General features: G+C 39.6%; 1 long non-coding RNA gene across 1 annotated transcript in view; it reads right to left on the minus strand.

Moving 5' to 3' along the window:
• The window catches only part of LOC104698441, a 147,017-nt gene that overhangs the window by 85,188 nt on the left and 39,920 nt on the right, over positions 1-21,909 (minus strand). The window lies entirely within an intron of this gene.

The following is a 21,909-nucleotide window of genomic DNA, read 5'->3' on the forward strand; positions in this document are numbered from 1 at the left end:
GCCATTTAAAATCCAATTGTTCGGTTTGCACTGAATGTTTAGGTTTCTCCCTGTAATCAAGAGCAAAAAAGGCATCTCTGTAGGGGGATTGTGAGACAGGTGTCTGAACAAGACAGGGTCTGTTGCTGTCTGGATATGGATTTCCATAATGGAAATCTTGGCAACTGGCAAGCCGAGTTATTGAAATGCTCAGGAGGCTTCTGTCACAAAGATACACACAGGATGCAGGACTCATAAAAGAGTTCAGGAAGTTCAGCTGTTGTTGATTATAAGATTTCTTTTGCTTTTCTCAAGTGTATATAAGCCAACAGATTTAAAACCTCTTTGTTTTCCTTCAGCCACCACCTAATGGTACATTGCTGACATTCATGTTTCACACACTGTTCACATAACTTGTTTTTCAAACTGCATCACTTGTTTTTCAAACTGCATCACTTGTTAAGATTGGGTTCACCTTCCCTCAGTCCCACCCAGAATGGAAACAATTCTCCCTGTATAGAATATTTCCATTTCTCCCAGATGATTCCATTTATTATTAATTCCATTATTTAATGTTATCAGTCATTGAATATCTGTTTTATCTCTCGCACATATAATCACAATTATTACCAGACTACATATTTTAAAAGTATGTTTGATCTGTCCCTTCTGATGTGTTTCACAAAATTGCTGCCAAAAAATACTGAAGCAGTTTGTGGGAAGCTACAAAAAGTTCAGCCTGCACAGCCTGCTTCATTAGGTCTAAGATTATATTTTGATTCTAAAATCAAAGAGTGCTCACTGAAATGCCATCAATCAAGATAACAAATGAATTTTTATATGCCATATGTTCTCCAAGTGGAATTTTAATGAGATATTAAAATGTGTTTTAAAGCTCAGGTTATACACAAATATCTTATTGTCAAATGTGTCAGTGTCATGCAAAATATTTGACTGAGTCAAACATCTACATGAGAGTTTACGGGTTGCATTAATGGGAAAAGTCTTTTTAAGGCTAAATAGACCCATTCCCCTGAATAGAATTATTCTTTTGTAGAAGCCACCTCTTTTAATACTCAACTCACCTCTTTTAATAGCAAACATTAACATTAACCAATGACTAAGCTAGTGCAGATTCCTGCTTTTTTTCTGTGAAGAGTTACATGCATTATGTTGTATTTTATAGGCTCATCACCCTACCACTTTTGTCTATTCCAGTATTAATAGCTTCTCCTTTAGGCAATAGTATTTTAGATGTGGTTTTCTGTATCTCTTAGATAAAATTGGCCTTTAATCTTATAGAAGCATCTTCATTTTCTTCTTATCTTTGTGCCTAGCCATAATACTAGCAATTCATTGCCTATTTCAAAACTGGGGTTATTTATTCATTTGGGGTATTCGAAACCTGTAAAATGTTGTACCACCATCATCTCACAGACTTCCCTTTCCTGGCATTGTTAAGGCTGATGGCCTTCTGGTTATGTTAGAGCTCCCAGGTGGTGGTCATGCAGCAAGCAGGGCTTGCACAGCACCCCGTGTCCTGCTTCCAGCCACAAAGGGTATTTAATGGGGATCCCACAGTTCCTGCAATTACCCAGAAGGAGGCAACTGTTGTCATCTTTCTCCCATTTGTTGTAAGCTCCAGTAGACAAGTGTGGGAACTGGATAGCATCCTTTTGTGTACTACAACTTAGCAGATTTGCTGATGACACCAAGCTGAGTGGTGCTGTTGTCACACATGAAGAACAGGAGATGCCATCCAGAGGGACCTGGACAAGCTTGAGAAATGGGTCCATGGGAATCTCATGAGGTTTAACAAGACCAAATGCAAGGTGCTGCACCTGGGTTGGGGGCACCCCCTGGTATCAACACAGGCAGGGAGATGAACAGATGGAGAACAGCCCTGCCCAGAAGGACTTGGGGGTGCTGGTGGGTGAGAGGCTGGACATGACCCAGCCATGTGCACCCACAGCCCAGAGAGCCAAATGTGTCCTGGGCTGCATCCAAAGCAGCGTGGGCAGCAGGGCCAGGGAGGGGATTCTGTCCCTTTGCTCCACTCTGGTGAGATCCCACCTGCAGTGCTGCATCCAGCTCTGGGGTACCCAGCACAGGAAGGACACAGACCTGCTGGGGCTTTTCTGTGAGGAAAGACTAAGAAAGAGAACTGTGATTGTTCAGCCTGGAAAACAGAAGGCTTAGGGTGACCTAATTGCAGCCTTCCAGTACCTGAAGGGAGGCTACAAGAAAGATGGAGAGACACTATTTATTAAAGAGCATGTAGTGACAGGACAAAGGGGAATGGCTTCAAACTGAAAGAGAACAGGTTTAAATTGGATATTAGGAAGAAGTTCTCTGCTATGAGAGTGATGAGGAACTGGAACAGGTTGCCCAGAGAAGCTGTGGATACCCCATTCCTGGGAGTGTTTGAGACCAGGCTGTATGGTATTTTGAGCAGCCTGGTCTAATGGAAAGTGTCCCTGCCCATGGCAGGGGGGATGAATCTTTAAGGTTTTCTACAATCCAATCCATTCTGTGATCCTGTGATTCTATCATCTTACAAAGAGGCTGTAGAAGTCATATGAATCATTGTATTTCAAGTTGTGCAGTCTTGAATAAATTTTCTCACATGTTCTTAAAGGATCTCAAATAATGCTACAAGTAAAGCTAGGCAGGAATTTGTTTGTTTATAGAAAAATATAAAATTTTTATACTTTTTAGAACCTGAAAATTCAGCAGTCAGTTCAGTGAAGCTCTACTGGGAAAACAAGTTCTTAGATTCAAGCTGGAATTTCAAGTGGGGAATGAAGGGAGGAGACAGACTGAAATAATGTTTACTGAAATAAAAGATAACTTGGTGTCAGGGCATCCCAGTTCAGATCTGGGGGCTGAATCATGGAAAATGTGCCTTTCTTCTTGATTTGGGGATTATTTTCTTGGTTTGATTTAGTTTAGGGTAGGTAAGAGGAATTGTTTGTTTTCTTCACTGAAAACTTTCATTTAGTCAAGAATTTTTTATTAAAGCAGGGTAGAAAAAAACAAAAAGAAAAAAAAAAGAAAGAAAAGAACTCCCTTGTACTGGAAAGCTTCATGGAATGTGAAAATTATTTCCTGCTTAGGCCAAACAGTAAAACCTGGCAAAATCTCCACAGCTGCTCTTGAGTGTCTCCCTGGTGCTGGGAGTCAAACACATCAGAGGGAAAAGAAGGCAGCATGAGTAACATGATGAATATTCATGTCCTGGATGTGGGTCTTGGAGTCAGCAGAAGTGAGTTTCTGCCAGACGTGATGGTTCAGCCCAGACGAATGAGACTTTCAAAGGATCCTGTGGAAAATCTCTTGTGCTCCTACTTACTGAAAGAGTTCATACCTCTTCCAGCTGATGACTCAATAAAATGATTTTTGCTTTAAATTTACAAAGAACACAGCTGGGTTTAGTGTGTGTGTGTGCAAGCTCGTAGATGTGAATGAAAACAAGCAGGGAGCCCAAATAAATATTTTTCTTCATCCTTTGAGTGACTCTGAGGTGCTTTAGACATTTATGATGCATTTTTTTTCCTGCTACTAACACAGCTAGTGCTATCGGCAACCTCTAAATTCAAAACGAGTTTTTTGCTTCCTTTCTTCACTACGTGCTTGTTATTTATTGTTAACCTGTGAGTGCTTTCAGGCCAGTAAGACAAAATCTTAGTGAGTGTGGAAACAACTCTGTTGGCTGACCTCAAGCAGCTTCCACATCTCAACATGTGCACAAAGACAGCCCTGAGCAGGGCTGGCAACTCTTGAAACTGCAGAGCTTCCTCAGCTTTGCCTGGTGGAGCTCTGCCTTTCCCCTCTGCTAATCATTTCCTGCTCCCTCCACTGCCTTCCAAGTGTGTGGGCCCAGAAAGTACTGGCAGTCCCTCAGTTCATTGTATGTCTGGGCTACATATTATTTACATTACAGTAGTTGCAAATGTCTCCAGTTGGAACCAGGGCTTGTTTCTTTTCTTTTGCTTGTTTTTTTCCTTAAACACAGAACAAATAAGAATGAAAAGTTTTCGGTCTAACGAGATTGTAATTGTGAGCTATGAGAGTGATTATGACAAAAAGATCCTGTGAAAAAGCAGGGAAGGAAAAATAAGAGAGACAGCAAGTGAAAAAGTACAAGTTTGGCTTTGGTCTCACACCTGCTCCTAATAGGTTTTTTTTTAACACATTTCTTAATTTTTAGCATGCTGAGCCACTATTTCTTATGAACTGATACCAACAATAATGCTAGAATCATTTGATGTGTGACACCATGGACTGTAAGCAGAACTGAGAACCATGCTTCACCTAAAAGTGCTGCCCATCACATTATTCTTATTCTTGCACAATTGGGAGAAAAACATTTGAGGAACTTATTCTGTGACCTTCCAGACAAAGTGATCTCATGTATTAACTATCGCATGCTCTTTATGCACATGGAGATAATGACAGGAGCCAAAAGAGATCAAAAATGTCTCAGGAAGAAGAGGCAGAAGAATTTACTCTTCTGATCTGCCCTCATAATCTTTTCAGACATCGATAAAGGATCAGAAAAATAAAATGTGCTCCAAAATGTAATGTATGGTGAAAAACTGGTATCTCAATAAAAAGTTTGATTTTCTCAATATGATATTCTACCTTGTAGTGGTAACAGTGCAATCCCCCTTTGAAAAGCATGGAATGTATCATTGTATGTAGGCTTCGCTAACCTTACTGGGATTGTTTTAGGATAAACTGAATAAGAACCCACTGGTCAATTATGATAACAGGATCAGAAGAGGACCAAAGAAAGTGTAGTGGTTCAATTAGCTGAAAACTTAAAAACTTTGTGTGTGCATAGACATTGCAAGAATAAAGAGAGAGAAATTATACCTTTGCAACATGATAAAAATTCAGTTTTTTCCTGGCATAATGAAGACTTACTAAGGTATATTAATATGCTAAAAAATTACTAGAAGTAATTTTAGTAATATTAATTGTTCATTAAGGACAAGTGGGGGAAATGAGGAAGGGTGATTTAAAATCACAATGTAAACCTGACGAAAAAAGGTTAGCAATGGAAAGGGAAACAAACTTGGGGACTACAGTGAAAGATGAGGCAGACCACCATGAATACCTATCGAGAGGATGAAGCTTTATGTAAGCAGCCCATCAACTAGACAGAGTCTGTTTGGCGGTTTTAGTCCCCCACTTTGTCACTGGGAAAATAAACCAGCAGGATATGGAAAGGTAGTAACTCTGGATGTGCTGGAAGCAGTGAGAAGGAAGAATTCAATGAAAAGAATAGATGAGAATAAAAAGTTGTAGGTAACATGAAAATCACAGTGAAATTGTGAAATCCATAATATTTAGAAAGGAAGGGAAGGGAGTAGCAAAAATGCTAGTGAAATTCAACATGCAGACTTCATACATTCAGAGACTGGAAGATAAAACCATAAAAGAGACAAGAAACAAACAAACAGAAAAATAACAACAAATACATAAGGAGAGACAGCAGTTTCCTGAACAGTAGAGACTTGGGCATGATCTATCTCAATGTGGAGAGGGAATGACAAGCCTAGATGGAGACCTCCTGGTTAAAATCACTGTTTTTTCAACAATCTCAAGCCTAAAAGTGTCACAATAAGAAAGTGGAAACTAACCAGAGTAACAAGGATGAGTACGAAAGAAGAGCACAGGCATGTGGGGACATGAGAAGAAAGGGCACTGTAAATGAACAAAGAGATGTGAGTCATAGTCATTCAGTAAGAAGATTAGTAGAAAGAGGAAGAGGTAACAGATGAATTAAGAAAACTGAAATGTTTAACCCCTTCATCAATAAGAAGGTCAATGACAATCATGCAGACATCATCTTTAACCTCAGTAATACAGGAATGAGATCTCAGGTTAGAATAGGGAAAGAAGAGTAGAGAAGAGTATTTACGTAAGTTGAATTGCTTTAGATCAAAAAATTTGTAAGAAATTTGCCCTAGGGGACTTAGACAACTGGCCAAAACTGTCCCCAGGGACATTGTTTGCTATCTTATGCAATATGAGGAGAGCACGTGTGGGTCCTGAAGAACGTAAAAGGCAAACTTTGAACCAGCTTTAGCTGGAAAATGAAAATAAATATGACGTTAGTGACCACAATCAAACATTGCAACTCTCTCCCTAATATTTTGGCACATTTACTATCACTTACAATCTAATTTAACTTCAATGCCTTTTTCAAAAGGGCTGCTTCAACTCAATCAGAAATGACAGGGAAATGTGTGAAATCAAGTATGTAGAATGGAGAATTTTTTCTAGGAAACTATCAAATATTTGGGGTGTTGCAAAAGTGAAGAAAACAAAATCAGGGCAGTAAGTCAATGCAATGAGCTAATCATTCTGTCTCCATAGAAACAACAGTGTTTAAGTAGTACTCATAAAGTACAGGGTATATTTTAAGATATGTATCATTGCTTAATGCAATGAAAAATGTAGTGAAGGGTGATTCATCTGAGATGGCAATGCAGTGTTTGGAATATGTGGGCTCAAAAATAACACCTAGCACTATCTCACCCTTTTACAGCCCTTCTTGATCTTGCAGCTAGTGACTCCACTCTTCTCCAGACAAAACACAGTAGCATTGTCAGTATCAGCAGACCTGTATTATCTTTCCAAAGAAGACAGTAGATAAATGATAAATAATGATTAGATTTTTGGAGATCAAGGTTTCTTCAAGTCTTTGGTATTTCTGAAATTCCATGATAAGAATAAAAAAGTCCTTAGAATGATCTCTATTCCAGTTTCCTTAAATATTCTTTTTGCCTTTTTCAATTTTCTAAATTAATTGTATTTAAAAATTGAGTTACTATAAGATTTGCTATTGTAAACACTCGTGTCTTGATATCCTATCTTTTCAGAGTTAGCTGGTTATTTACCTGTAGTCAATAGAAAACTAGAACACTGATATTCTGGGACATTGCTTCTATACCACACAAAAAACTAGAAGTGATTTGGGGTTTCAGATGTAAGACAAGGAAAGCTTAAGCTGCAGAAGTATAACTTGTTTCCTAGTTAGTGAAATGTATTGAGCTTTTTGGTGCAGGCTGCAAGTCTAAACACTCCAAGTACCTCTCTTCTAAGAACGAGTCTTTGAAAAAATTAGTGGTTCTCTGAAGGAATACATATTGCCTCCTCAGGGTTTCCAAAAAGGCTACATTAATGCAGAGGAGTCACAGAAATGAGAGGGGATTTATGGTAGCTACGGTTGATCAGCAGAACATGTTTTCCCTTTACAAACATTTCTACTCAACTCAAATTACCTTTTTTTTCCTTTTTTAATATCACTTTAGGGACACCGCATGTTGTCAAAAAATTCTGAAGTATATTCAGAAAGTAGCTGGATTTTAGCAGAAACTGTGTTTTGATTTCAAGTTTTGAATATTCATAGCAAAATAATATTGATTTTAAGGAGTCTATTTTTCTGGTATTTTTGCCCATTTAGTTGAGCATGTTTGTTTTGACAGAAAAAAAATTCTTCAAATACGGACAAATTCTATTCAATGGAAAACCCATTCTTCTGTTGTTTATTCCTTTACCACATTTCTTAAAAAGGAGTATCTGCATCTTTCTGGGTGTTCTGGCATTTCCCTGCTCTAGAAGTCAGGGAAGGTAAAGACCTTCGAAAAAGTGACTGGCTTCTGAAAGCCAGTGCTGCTAGCTCAGCAGAGCACCATACAACACATGCCACCTGTGAGTGCAACTGAGAATGGCCCAGAAGTGATTTGAAGCTGCCCTGCATGTCTCCCCCACACTCCACACTCGAAAGTTCCTTTGTGTGTAGCTTTTTTCTGCTTGCAAACAGCAGGACTAACTTGGTGCTCTTTGAAGCACAAAAGCAAATGTAGAGGTCAATGACAACAGCCCACCACCTCAGCTGCACATCTCTGCTTCACCCAGCATGCCCTCTGACAGCTCTTGGCTGCTGCTCAGTTGGGGGCTGGAAATGGTCCTATAAAAAAATTGGGAAGTTTCTTTGTTTTCAGAAAGTGGTGAATTTTATCCTCTTTCAAGAAAACTTTTCCAATCATACCTTCCCCCAAACCGGGATGCTGTTTGTAGGCAAGGCATGGTTTAAATACACCATCCTGATCCAACAAACTATTACTGTATATTTTACCTTTCGGGGCCACCTTTTGTTTCATAAGGTATCTCTCCATAGCAGAGTTCAGATAAAATATTTTATCTGGCTTAGGTAACTTTCCGAAGTGTTTGTTCTTTAGTATTAAAACCTTGTCTGATAAAGGCAAATAGAAAAATCTACATGTTTGTGTGTATTGTACTTCTTGTATGAACTTCCTTTGACTGATGTTTGTATGGTTTTATCTAATGTAAGCCAAAGGCCACAACTCCATTATGACAGAAAACCAACAACTGCAGAAAGAGATAGCAGATTCCTTCTAGCAGTTTGCTTTGATTCATGAAAAAAAGCTTAAATGCATACATGCAGATCTTGGAAACATTAAAAATATCTTATTCAAGTTCAAGGTACTGCTCCATATTCATAGCAAATAAGTAAAAAGAAAAAGCAAAGAGTTGCAAAGCCCAAATGAAAATCAAATCTGTAACCAGAAGATCTGCTGATCATCCTTCCCCCAACCATGGGCAATTTTCATTCACCTTAAAAAATATACGTGTAAATTCCATATTCTCAGAAAATCTCTGATGTCCAGCCTTTTGTCAGAATGAGATAATCTATTTACAATGACATTATCACAGAAGACTCTTGAAATTACAAGGGTTTTCAAGAGATGCAGGAATTTGTGATGTCCCCAAGTGTTGCACCTTGGGGTGGCTTTAGGCAGGAAGAAAAGCCTGAGGCTGTTCATAATACTTAGAGAGAAGAGGAAAAATAGATTGGTTTTAATTCTTCATTTTACCTGACAAGATAACCTGCATCTCAAAACAGTTGACATGTTTTTCATCACTGATCACCTGTTGCTGACCCTCAGTTCCACAACTCCATATAGAGCATTAGGAACCTTTCTGGTTTCCAGCATAATTTATCATTCATATTCTGAGTGCCTTTATCTGTTCATTTGGAGGATTATCCAACAGGTGGAGGTAGGGAAAGCGTGAACAAAAATGACAACTCCGAGTAGTGAGGGAATCAGACTTGCATACAGCAGCACAAGTCCTGTGGGAATTCTCTGTTTAAAGGATGATGAAGGAGATAAGATGTATGTAAGATATAGGACTAAGTAGGTTCTACTAGAAGACCGCCTGCAGAAACTGGCAGTCTTGTCATGAAGTCCAGCCTGCAAGATCTCCACTCCTCACACATGCCACTATACCTTTTCCCTAAAGAAGGTCCTTTGACATCTGTCCTTTACAATGTTCTTTTTCTTGAATGAACTGATGCAAAAGTTGTGGGCTTGTCAGTTGTTCACTCATTTAGACACCATTGCACATGGAGTTTCCAACAGGCTGAAAGGCAGCTTGGTTTGTATAGGCACTGGGAGGAAGTTTCCTGGTGCAGTAGATAAAGAATACTCACCTCAAGACTCTGAATCAGCCCTTGGAGGTGCCTTCCTCCCTGCACAGGTCTCTGATATCAGTATATGATAGCCAGATGTCTAATTTAGGCTGCCACAATCAAGTTGGCACTTATATCTCAAGCACCACAGTAATGAAATGAGACAGCTAAAGTGGCAAAGGAAAATCTGGCCTAAAACCTATTGAGTAGCAACACAGTATTCACATACCGTGAATAACCTGTCACTTAATGCATTGCCCAATTTTGTGGGAAGAGAGACATCCCAGTGCCTTCCTATGGATCCACACATTTTATATTTTTAGAATTACTCAGTCCCTTGAGCCTCTCTTTCCCAACAGTTAGGAAATTCTTCTTGGAGGGAAAATATTCACCTTCAAATGCTACTCTTCAGCCCCTCTCTAAAACATGTTCAATGCTTAAAATATAGTATCAGTCCTTCACCTTTCCATAGATGCATCTGGGTGACATGCCACTGTTCAGAATCTGTTTAGCTTCAAGACATGGTTCTTACATTACACAAGTGGGCTGGCTTTGGCTGGGGTAGAGCTAATTTTCTCCATAGTAGCTGGTACGGGGTTGTGTTTTGGATTTGTGCTGATAACACAGAGATGTTTTTGTTGTTGCTGAGCAGTTCTCACACAGTGTCAAGGTCTTTTCTGCCCCTCACACCACCCCACCTGAGAGAGGGCTGGGGGTGCACAAGGAGCTGGGATGAGACACAGCCAGGACAGCTGATCCCACTGACCAGAAGGATATTCCATGCTCAGTACATAAAGCTGGGTGAAGAAGGAGCAAGGGGGTGGGGGGCATTCAGAGTGATGGCATTTGTCTTCCCAAGCCACAATTATGTGTGATGAAGCGCTGCCTTCCTGCAGGTGGCTGAACACCTGCCTGCCTCTGGGAGGTGGTGAATGAATTTCTCGTTTTGTTTGGCTTGCGTGTGTGGGTTTTTCTTTACCTATTAAATTGTCTTGACCTCAATTCATGAGTTTTCTCACTTACTTTTCTGATTTTCTACCCCATCCCACTGAGGGAAGAGTGAGCGAGAGGCTGTGTGGTGCTCATTGCCAGCTGGGGTTAAGCAAAAACAACCAGTGTACACAAAAACAGTTACTAGGTAGTATAATTTGTCTGGCATGCCCATCACAATTATGTACAGCTGCTGATGGCTGAAAAATATTATTAACAAATAATCACAATCCATATTATAGAGGTAATGATTTGTAATAAAGTAAAAAGTAAAAAAAAAAAATGGAGATCAGCCCTCAGCCTTGCTTACATATAATCAAGCAAGGACTCAGCCTAAGCAGTGGGCAATATAATTTTAACTCATAATTTCTGAAGAAGCCAACCACACTATCTTACATGACCATTTCCTAATTTTAAATATAGAGACAGATAAAGAGTCCAGCTTCTTATTTTTTAACCAATTAAATGAGTAGTTCTTCAGCACAGTACACATAGTACCTTTCTGCTAAATGTCTTACACCAATTAGAAACTTGGTTTTAAATGGTTGCTTTAATTAATTTCCCTGAAATGTCTTTGCAGTTCATTTATGAGTCTACTTAAATAAATTACTATCCATAAAGTCAGTGCAAGCATGGAAGGAAAATGGAACCAAAGTTGTCAATACATGAATTGACATCCACTGACCATTCATTGACCATTATATGAATTTGGATTTGCTTTGGGTTTTTTGGGGGTTTTTTCTAACAAATATGCTTCAGGTTCTTTTTGTTTGTCCCAAGGCTGCTGAGCCTTGAGGATATGTGAGTCATATTTTGATGATTTCTTCATTGTGTCCGGGCAAAAATAATACTCTAAAAGAGAAAGGCAAGAAGAAAAAATGAACAAGAGCAGTTGGAAGAATGAAGAAGTGAAAAGATAGATATTGATAGATGTTGCCAAATGATCAATGGTCCCAGCTGTTCTCAGAGTAAATCCCATTCAAACAAAAGATCTTGGTAACAGAAGGCAACCTGGGCCCATAGCACAGACAGGAGCAGAAAGTGTAAAAATCATAATTGCTTTCTGTTCCATAAGTAAAGGAGCAGCAGTAAACAAGGCTGAATATCGGAAGAGATTTATGGAGGGAGGAAAAGGTGTTGCAGACCTTTCTTGCTCAGCACTGTTGCCAAGCCAGGAAGTTACTCTTGACATACACCTCTCTCACCAGGAGGCAGGAAGCTCCCACCTGCCAGGAGGAGAGTCCATGAAAGGTCCTTGAGGCAAGACAAAGTTAGTGAACTATTTTGTGCTTTCCCACCAGTCACGGCTCAAGAACTGTTTATCCACTAAGTCCCTGCATGCGCTCATGTGCCCCGTACTTCGTATTTCAGCATCAGCTTCCAAGACTGGAGTTCATCTACTCTGTCTTTTTTTTTCCCTTTCATTAGCCTCTGGATCCCCTGATGATGGCGTCTTTGCAAACCAGTGCAGTTTTAAAATAGCAAGAAATTAAATTTCAATTTCTCACACAATGGCAGGCACATCCTTTTCTACTCTGCTGGTGGAAGAAGAATAGCAGCTGCCCCACCAGAACAATAAAACTACTTTCCAGCTCTCTGTGACTGGCTGTCAGTGAACAGCCATGCATAAATATAATATATGGAGATCCCAGGGGTGGCATTTGTCGTCTCTTATCAGCTCTGCTGCACACACCAGAATTTGATAGGACACTTAGAAGGATGATAAAAGCTACTATCAATCTGTCTAAGTAGAAATAATAAGAGCAATAGTAACAATACCAATAGATTTATGGAAAATCAGTAGCTATATTATTTTAATGCTCATTTAATTATTCATTTCTAAAATCTTTCCTTCTTCTCCTTAAGATAAGGACAGCTAAGATAGCATATCTGAATTTTTTTATTAACCTGGCAGATTAATGTCCTTTCGTATGCCTGAAAAAAAGCTAAAAATATCTTCTAATTAACTTTAGAAAAAAGGAAAATAAAAATGAAATTAAATATAGTCCTCCAAAGTAACCTCTTGAGCCCTTTTAAACATCCACACCACAGCGCACATTCACATTCATATCTGGCCTGTCTCATACCAAGTATTTGCAAAGCAGTAGCATACATAATCATGCTAGAATTATTTTGGGACTTATTACCACTGTAATACTCTGGTGATCTGCCTGGTTCCATATCCTTTCTCAGGCAATGCTCTATGGCAGATGTTCCAGAGGAAAACATTAAATTCCCCATAGTGTACTTGACACTTGTGTAATATTACTGCTCGAGGGGAAATTTAAAATTTTTCCAGTTGATAATCAGCTCACATATATTGAAGTATGAGGACAGATAATTGTTATCCTACCCAGTGCGACTGCAAATGATATTTTTATTCCTGAGCCTTCTTTTCTGAATCCTACTGATTACTTCTTTTCAGTAATGTGACCGTGAGTTCCCACGGCTAATGTGTTGCATTTGGTTTTGATCTTGTGGATCTAAATGAGCAGGTTTCAGTTTCATCCATTTTTCTTTTTCTCATATTTCTGGTTTTCGCACAAGTGCAAGATGAAGATTCCAGCTGTCCTCAACTGTCTCTATAACATGGATCATTTAATATACCTCCATGGCATCCATTTCTACGTCTTCATTCCTCAAAATAAAAAGGTTGTGTAATTAAATAAATCTATTCAAAAGTCACGCTGTTAGATCTTTCCTTTCAAAACCACCAGTAACCCAGACAGGTCTGATCCATCTTTTTGCAATTGAAATGAAAGCACTATATGAGGACACAGTAATAACAGTAACTAACGACAGCAGTTTGGTCTTTGTAACTATACCTGGCCATTGTCTTACACAAGTTGCTCTTGAGTAAATTAACAGTGTTGACTTACAATTTTGCATGTCAGAAGGCTGCATGGTGTTTCAATTCCAGCTGGCCTTAAAACCATGACCATTCAGAGAAGCAGTAGCAGCTGCATAAACTGGTCATTGCAATATTTTCAGAATTGGTTCTACAGGTATAAACATTACTGCAAAGTACACAGAGAAATATGCTGTCAGTGGAGGACACCCATGTCACTTGAAAACCACTGGCAGCTGGAGGATCAGCCTCTCTTCTTCACTGTGGTGCTCGGGTAATTATCAGCAGAGACTCTCCTTGCACATCTCTGAGACTGTGTGACTGCAGTATTTTAATCCTGAAGGGATTTCAGGAGCACTTCCAGTGAGTCCTTCCATGCCATAAATATATAGTTGCTGGTTTCAGATTTCCACATGCTGAAATCCATTAACTGGAAGAGATATCACTTGGATAGATACTTCTGTGGAAAAATGTGTGCTTTGTGGACAAGGTCTGGTGATATTTGTCCAGTAAAAAAAAGCTTTTTAAAGCTTGGTTATCCAAATTATTTCCTTTGTTTAGAGAGGAAAAGAAAAAAAAAAAAAGAACCCCCCCTCCCCAAGATACAGTTCTGGATTTTTTTATTACACAAGTTTGATGGGAAACCAGAAAGCACAAATTCTACCTTTCAAAAGGAGAGGAGAAAAAATAAGGTCAGCTCTGCAGATCTTCTTGATGTATTGGGCAAGGAAATACGCATGAAGCTTTAAAGGTAGGAGGCATAATGAAGCCCCATAGGGAATAGAAGTCAGTAGGGTGCACGGATGCTTCCTTTCAGAATGATACCAAGGGGGTTAATGTCTGGCCTGGTGATAAAAACCTGGCATCTGTTACAGAAAACACAATGAGCATTGTTGTCATTGAGAGAATGGCTCTGTTTTTCCTGGCATGAGTTACTCTTTGGAAGCTGTTTTAAAATAGAAAAGAAAAAAAAATCTCACTCTCCAAACTTAAAAATAAAGGGCTATGCCAGAATCACGTTCTCCACTGTATTTCTAGGACGTGTTACTGGTTCATTGTTCTGACAACAGGATTTACTTACTTTAGATGCAAATGCTGCTGAAATGCACAGCAAACTGTACAGACTTTGACATAGGCACCAACTACCGTGTTGAATGTGCATATGCTCAGAAATACAGGCTAAGTCTTCCCAAAGGCTGGCTTCAGGCACAAGGCGCTAGTCCTGCTGGGTTTTCTCCTCTGCCAGTGGAGAGACTGACTTCCCCAGTGCAAGATTCAGACGCACACAAATGAAGAGCCTCTTCAGACTGTTCCTAGATAAGGATCTTTTTTTTCTTTTTTACATTGGAGATTAGTCCATAACTAAAGTTCATCTTTGTAGATTTTCCTTCTAAGACATGCCAAGTATTCACAGGTGAAATGGGATGACACCCTACCCTCTTCACTGGCTTCCCATTTTTATGTGATTTTTTTTCTCCAGTAAATGAAGAGACTTTCTTTGCACCTTCTCATCCATATACATTAACAAGATATAAAACATATACTTCTGCTATGATATAGCATCTCAGTTTACACCCAACTAGACTCTGCACTCACTTGTTTTGGTACCAAAGGCAGTGGAAGTACACAGCAGGCTTTTAATTTTTCCTTCTAACTGCTCTGTCCCTGTTCTGTTGCTCTGCGCTGTTTGTTGTCTGTCAGCTAAATAAACACAAGCAGGGGGGAAAGGTAAAGCCAAACAGTTCTTAACCTTTGGTTTTGCTGTCATTGATTCCCCTGCCATGAAACTTCAGACCTAATGAAGAAAATAATCTCTGCAGGTGCAGAGCAGAGAAGATAGCATATGTTATTCCCAGGCTGCATCACTTGCCTCAGAACAATGCAGAATATCCTGCTGGCTATGACCACAGCTTGCAATCAAAACATTGTTTTCCTTCTCATTTCAGACAATGCTGCCAGTCTGACCCAACTACAAAAAGCCTAAACTGTTCAAAAGATGCAACAAACTGCACCCTGTACATTTGGTCAGTAACCAAGCACATATTAGCAGCCAGTGCAGTCCATGCTCCTTTTACTTCCTGGGAGGTGACAAAGGAGCTGAGGTGATAAGTGAGGTTATGGTAAGATTCAGAGCACCAGAGAGTCTCTGCTACCAATCCTCGGTGCCGCAGCAAGGAAAGTGTTGATGCAGGAAAGAGTTACTACATAGAACCATGGAAGCATAGAATTGTTAAGGTTGGAAAAGACCTCTAAGGTCATCAAGCTGAACTGTTTACCCATCACTGTCATGGTATCACTAAACCATACCCCAGATGCCACATCAACATATTTTTTTGAGCACTTCATCATGCACAACCTCTCCAGCTCTAGCCAAGATACACCCATGCTTCTGGTAAATCTGTGCTCGATTCAGTCAGTTCCTCAGCTCAAATTGTTTACTTTTCACGAAGCTGAGAACCATTCCATGGTTCGTTGAAGCCATCCTCGAAAGCCTTGTCTAGGTTCCATATTGCCTCATATGAGAAGCAATACAGTGGGCCTGATGAGTAAGTCAAGAAAAATTCATTGCATCTCTTTGCAGCAGTAAAATGCACTTTTAATTTTCTGTAGAGTTAAAACTGAAATTTTAATTAAAGAAATTGTGGGAGAAAACAAAAATACATTTAGAAAACCAATTTAAATACAAAACAAGAAAACAAAAAAAAATGCAAGGACACCCCAAATGTTGGTTTAGATTTCCTGCAATGATTAATACTGTAGGTAACAAATTTCATTAAGCTGTAATGCATTAGACAGCAGAAATAAGTAACACAGTAGGAAAAAACCTAGTTCAAATTGGTCCAGTTCTTGAAAAATAATTTTTAAAGCCAAGAAGTTCCAAGTCATGGTTAAATATATGGGAAATTTTAAATGTCATCTGCTTCATCCATTTTTATATGTGCAGAGTGCATAAAAAGCCCTATTAACCTCGAGCCTCTATGGTTTCACCAGCATGGTGCCACAGGAGGCACGCTTCAGTCCTTTAGCTGAACTGTGCATAGATACCTAAATGTGCTTTGAACAGTTTGGATTCATCTGCAGATTCTCATCTCTGGGCACCCTAACTTGCCTCTGGAAACCTGGAGTCTATTCCCTCCCACTCCATGCATCCCATAACCTCTGCCTGAAAAGCCAATCCTCATTTCAGTAGTAGCAGAGAACTGTCAGAAAATCTAGTGCTGCAGAATTCATTGGTTTCACAGTACGCCAGAGGGGATTGCAGAGCCTTTGTTGGTAAGCTGTGGAGTATTGGAAGAAAGATGTTGGCATCAGAAATGTGACGGACTGAGTTATGCTGTCAACAAAGGAAAGGAGCTCTGCCAGCCAAGCAGCAGCCTCAGCACAAAGCTCTATCTACCCATTACCCAGCATGAATCATGAAAAGCTGGTATCCTCCTCTCGCTCTATACTGCCTCAGACACATCTTTGTTTCACAGGAAGCATTTTGAACAAGACCATTTTGGCAAAGGTATCTCCACATGAGCATTTGTGGATATATTTCAAGCCAATCCCCGCCACCTGATCATGTCTAGCAATGTGGAGATGTGGTTTGTTGCCGGCAGCAGGTCTCCAAAGCTAGTACAACACAGTGGAGTTCTCCAGGTAGGTCATCCCCAACGATGATCCACAGTCAAAGAATTTACTGCATCCTTTGTGTAAATGGCAAGAAACTGCCACTGAGCTTAGTGTGAGTAATCAGCTAAGCAATGCTGATTGGTTCAAAGTGTCGGAGGACTGTAACTTGCTAGGGTTTTTTTTGCTAGTCAAACATCTTTTTCTGTTTTTGTGTTGTTTGATTCTTGAAAGACTTGCAAGATTTTGCTCTTGTAAGCCCTCTGTCAGCATAAGAAAAGGTTATTGATACCTGTGGACCACTACATGTGGGTCTCTCTTCAAGTGGGTGTTTATGGTCTGCCAGAGAAAACACATTACACTGCCTCCTGCTCTGGCAGCATCTAGGGCCGCGTTGGGTCTGCCAGACCAAAAACGTTCTTCTTGGCTGTGGGAATGTGCATTATCAAATAGCCATCAAATACTCTCTTGGGCTGTAACTAACCTCTCATATGAAGCCAAAAAACAGCGTGAGGCCGTATTGACATCCCTATAATAGCTCCTACACACTGGGAAGCTCCTTGTTTGAACCTAGCCTCCCAGATGTGACAGTGTTAAATTTTGCCTCTGGGGTGAGATAACCTGGAGGGAATTGTTTAGAAGTGTTCCCATGTTTGTTTGATGTTCTCCTTTATTTGTCACTTTTTCATGTGCTTTGCTTACTCTCAAGGAAGGATTTGTGTGACTGTGTAAATGATTGAAGCACCATTTTCTCAGTCTTACCTGATCACTTCTTTGCGCAGTGTTCCCTCCTTTCTTCCTGAGACTCTTCCCTTTGTGACAAAACCACTGCTAATTGCACAGATTAGCTTCAAATCCAGGATCAAGGGTTTAGTGTTCAGATTTTTTTGCTCTTCAGACATTTTCTTTTCTTTCTCTAATTATGAGAAATTTGCAAAACCACTAATTACAGGATTGAAGTGATTTTTTTCTTCTGTAAGTTGAGGAAAAAGGCTAATTGGGGGTATTCTTAGTTGACTTTATCTCATGTTTTGGGAGGTTGATATATTCCATTGTATCATTAAAAATACAGTGATGGTGTTCAAGAGTGTTTACAGACACATACGGCTGGAGGCCACACTGCTGAGAAAGGAAAGCCTGGCACTGTGTCACTTCTACCATTCTCGAGTGAGTGATAAAACTGAACCACTCTAGGCACATAGTCTGTTTATACACATTTGCTAGGTTAAATGAAAAGACATGTTGTGTTCCTTGTCTATCAAAAATCTGTACATGCATTCAGAGTGGACAGCTGGCATTCTGAAAAGCTGTTCCGGGCTTTTAAGAAAAAAAAATTATATAAACTGCCATGAGAGACCTCCATTTCAAACATTGACAAAGACAATGTTTGTGAGACTGCTTTGTTCCTCAGGGCAGCAGGGACTGGGAGGTCCATGTGCACTTCCCAACCAAGTTCAACCCTATTTTCTCAGCTTTTACCAGATTAAAAAAAAAAAAAAAAATCAAAGATGGGGGCAGGGAGCAGAGGTATATATTTTCCTATTTTAAACAGGTTTACTCCTTTTCATAGTTTGGAAATAAATTTTATCCATGATTCAGTTATGGCAGTAAAATTTCACAAATTGATTACAATCTGAGCAACTGTTTAACATTACACCTTGCCATGCTGGGCTAAAACAACCCCAGGTGTCTTATTCTGGAATAAACAGAGTTACAATGAGAGTCAACCTATGAAGTGAAAACTGTGTACATAAAAGTAGATATTACTAATGATGTACTTAAAACTTTCAGCCAAGGTAAAGAACTTAATGACATGGGGGCGGCAAAGATGAAGCTAGATAAAAGAATAGCTTTTCACAGCATTATATTGGAGTTATTTTTCTTATGTACAACCACTACAGAGCTTTCCTTGCCCTTAGCAGTAGCCAATCAAAAAAGTGCAAAAATGGCAGATGACTAAGGCATCCTTAAAAACAAGCAGCACCAGCTTATATTTAATAAGCACCAGCTTATTAAAACAAAAGCTGAAAGGATCAGCAGCAGATACATTATGTGGCTTGCTTTTATGTAAGTTGGATTCATTTGTGTTCAAGCTTACAGACAAACAGTTCATGATACAAGAAACTGCCTGTATATTGTCTGTTCATGTGATATTTTGTTTCTTGAAAGCTTCTCAAGAGATAATAAAAAAAAAAAAAGGCCCTTCATATAGTTACATTTTATCATCAAAGACAATGAGAGTGAAGAATTATGGTTTACTCGCCCACACACTGAAGAAAATTGTATGCCATTTCTGCACCCTGATTGGCTGAAGACTGCAAGGGATAGATATATTTTCTTTCTCCTTTCTTTTGTTTCTTGTTTTCAGGAAACTTGAACACTCTCTTTCCTTGGTTTTCCCACTTGTCCATCTAAAACCTCTAATGGGATTTTACCAAAGGTGCTTGGTAACACTCCCAGACCATAGGAACAACTTTTTCCTATTATTTCTGTTACACAACTTTTTTTTTTTTAACAAAAAAAAGCATCTTTTTCTGGTTTTGCTTTTTGAGGCAGTGAGGAAGAAAGGCATTGAACAAACACATAGCATTAAAGTAATAAAATATCAAGTGAATTTCCTCTATATTTTAAGCTTATTATCTTTTCTACTTTGGTCACACATAGCTAAGAAGCATTTAAAGTGATGCAAATTATTAAAAAAGGGTTATTACAAAAACCACAGCTTCATCTGCCACTCTTCCACCAGAGAATCATTTTTCCCCCTCAATCACCACTTTCAAGTTCTATAGCTTAGTGTAACCATTTTAATTTTTTTCTTTCTGGAAGGCATGAAGATAAATCATGCATGAATCAATACATGAATGAATCAGCCTCTGGTCTAGCTTACTGATGTACTCATCATTTATATCCTTGCATAATTTACAGAAATTGAAACTGTAGCTTGGCTTTGCATTTAGCTGAATGTGGCTTGTTTACACAGTCCAATAGGGTCCCATGTTCCAAAAAAGCTAATTTGTAGGGGTTGCTCAAGCAGGATGAAAACACCTAAAGCTTTGTGCTAAATAGATGCAGTTAAGAACCAAGGTATCCCAGTACTTTAAGACAAAGCTTGGTAGGATCACCAGCCTCAACTTTGCTCCATGGTCTGACTTAATTCAAAGGGAGTTTTAGCTCCAGGTTCCTGCAAGGCCCTGAAAGACCTCCCACACCCAGTTGTTCCCCAGCTCCTGGGCTTGTCCCTCAGATAGCCAGGATTCAGTTTCTGGGACCACCACTGCCTAAGTAGCTGGCTTTTGGATCTTAAACTCAATTGTCCTCTGTCACCAACCTTAAGATTTGATGCCACAAAAGCAGTCGCAGTAACTATTCCCAAGATTTTTTGAAAACTCCCTTATTATCAGCATGTTCTCTTCTCCTTTCTGTACCCTCTCTTGACATATATCACTGGGACAAGGACTAATGGGAACACAATGCCTGCCAGATTCCCCCAGAGAGCTCCTCAGGGAATGGTATTCTTCCTCCATTCACTCCCTTTCCTCCCAAATACACCCTACAATTCTTCCAGGCACCAAAGGAAACAAGGGGCCCTTACAGACTACCTGCCTCCACAGTCCATCTTATTTTGGATTTCACTGGCCTTTGGTAGGGCAGCTCTGTTTCTATCATCTCTCTTGGTTGCATTCTCCCAGGGATGTGTCTTTTATATTCTGAATTTTAAAATGTTCCAAGGAAGAATTTGTGTCTCTCTCGAGTATTTGTTTGAAGTGCTCAGATTCAGCAGTTACAATTACAAAACAGAAGAAGCCTATAGGTGACGAAAGGGTTTTCTGGATTGGAAGGATATTTGCACTTTGATTGCAACTGTCAAAGAGGATTTCACAGCTATCTACTTTACATCTCACCCATGCAGCTGACATCAGAGCAACCTTCACTGCTTGAGTAAAAGGAGACTCAGGGAGATATATTATTCAGTTTTGTACAGAGAAGGAACAGAAAATGCACTTTCAGAAGCAGTCTAGAGCTCCACATTTAATAACATCTGTATTTAAAAAGAAACACTGGAGCGTGGCCTTAATGAGTTATTGTTATTTCCTAAAGGCACAGATTGAACGTTTGGTTTTGTGAAAGTCAGAAATCTCAAAACAGCCGTGTCCCATTAACACAGCACATCAAACGTCACGGGCTGGTTTTTGGTTCAGCTGAAGGCTGAGGATTTACATCACTGGCAACAGCCACACATATGGTACATACAGTCAGGAAATGAATAACTCTGCTTGAACCAAAGGGAGCAAGGGTGCAATAAAAACATATCCTGCAAAGGGATCTGTAAAGGGAAATGGGAGGAAAGCTGAGCTCACATGAGAATAACAAAGCCTGTCTCACTCTAGACCCCATTCCTCTGCAAAACACAGCACAGGAAAGGGCCCAAAGCTCAAAATATTATCAGGGAAATATTTCCAGGCCAGTAACTCAGCTTGCATGACAGTCTGTACCCAGGATGCCAAGAGGGCACCAAAAGGTTCTCCTTGTTCTGAGAAGCCTGGCTTCTGAGCAGAGCCCAGCCCTGGAGTGCAGGATGCTGATGACTATGTTTGGCTTGTCACTGATGAATAAGTTTTCCTTGTCAGTCACCCAAATAGCAATGGTAACTAAGAGGTCAAGACTACTTGCTCTATATCTGCTTGTGAAGTAAGAAACTACATATTTTATTTGGCTAAGTCAGGCCCAGTTTTAATATTTTTTTCTATAACCACAGATGGATTTCGGAAGCAGTTAAACAACAAGCATGCACAGAAGGTCTGGGAGACAGTACAAGAGCATGCACTATCTTGGTATTTCTGATATTCCAAAGAGAAACAAAAAGAAACAAAAAGGTGTGAGTCCTTTATAACACACTATAATGCTGTGAGAAGAAGCATAAATTCTGGTTTGGTTTGGTTTGGTTTGGTTTGGTTTGGTTTGGTTTGGTTTG

The sequence above is a fragment of the Corvus cornix genome, chromosome 1A, assembly GCF_000738735.6.
Source record: "Corvus cornix cornix isolate S_Up_H32 chromosome 1A, ASM73873v5, whole genome shotgun sequence".
NCBI lineage: Eukaryota > Metazoa > Chordata > Aves > Passeriformes > Corvidae > Corvus > Corvus cornix.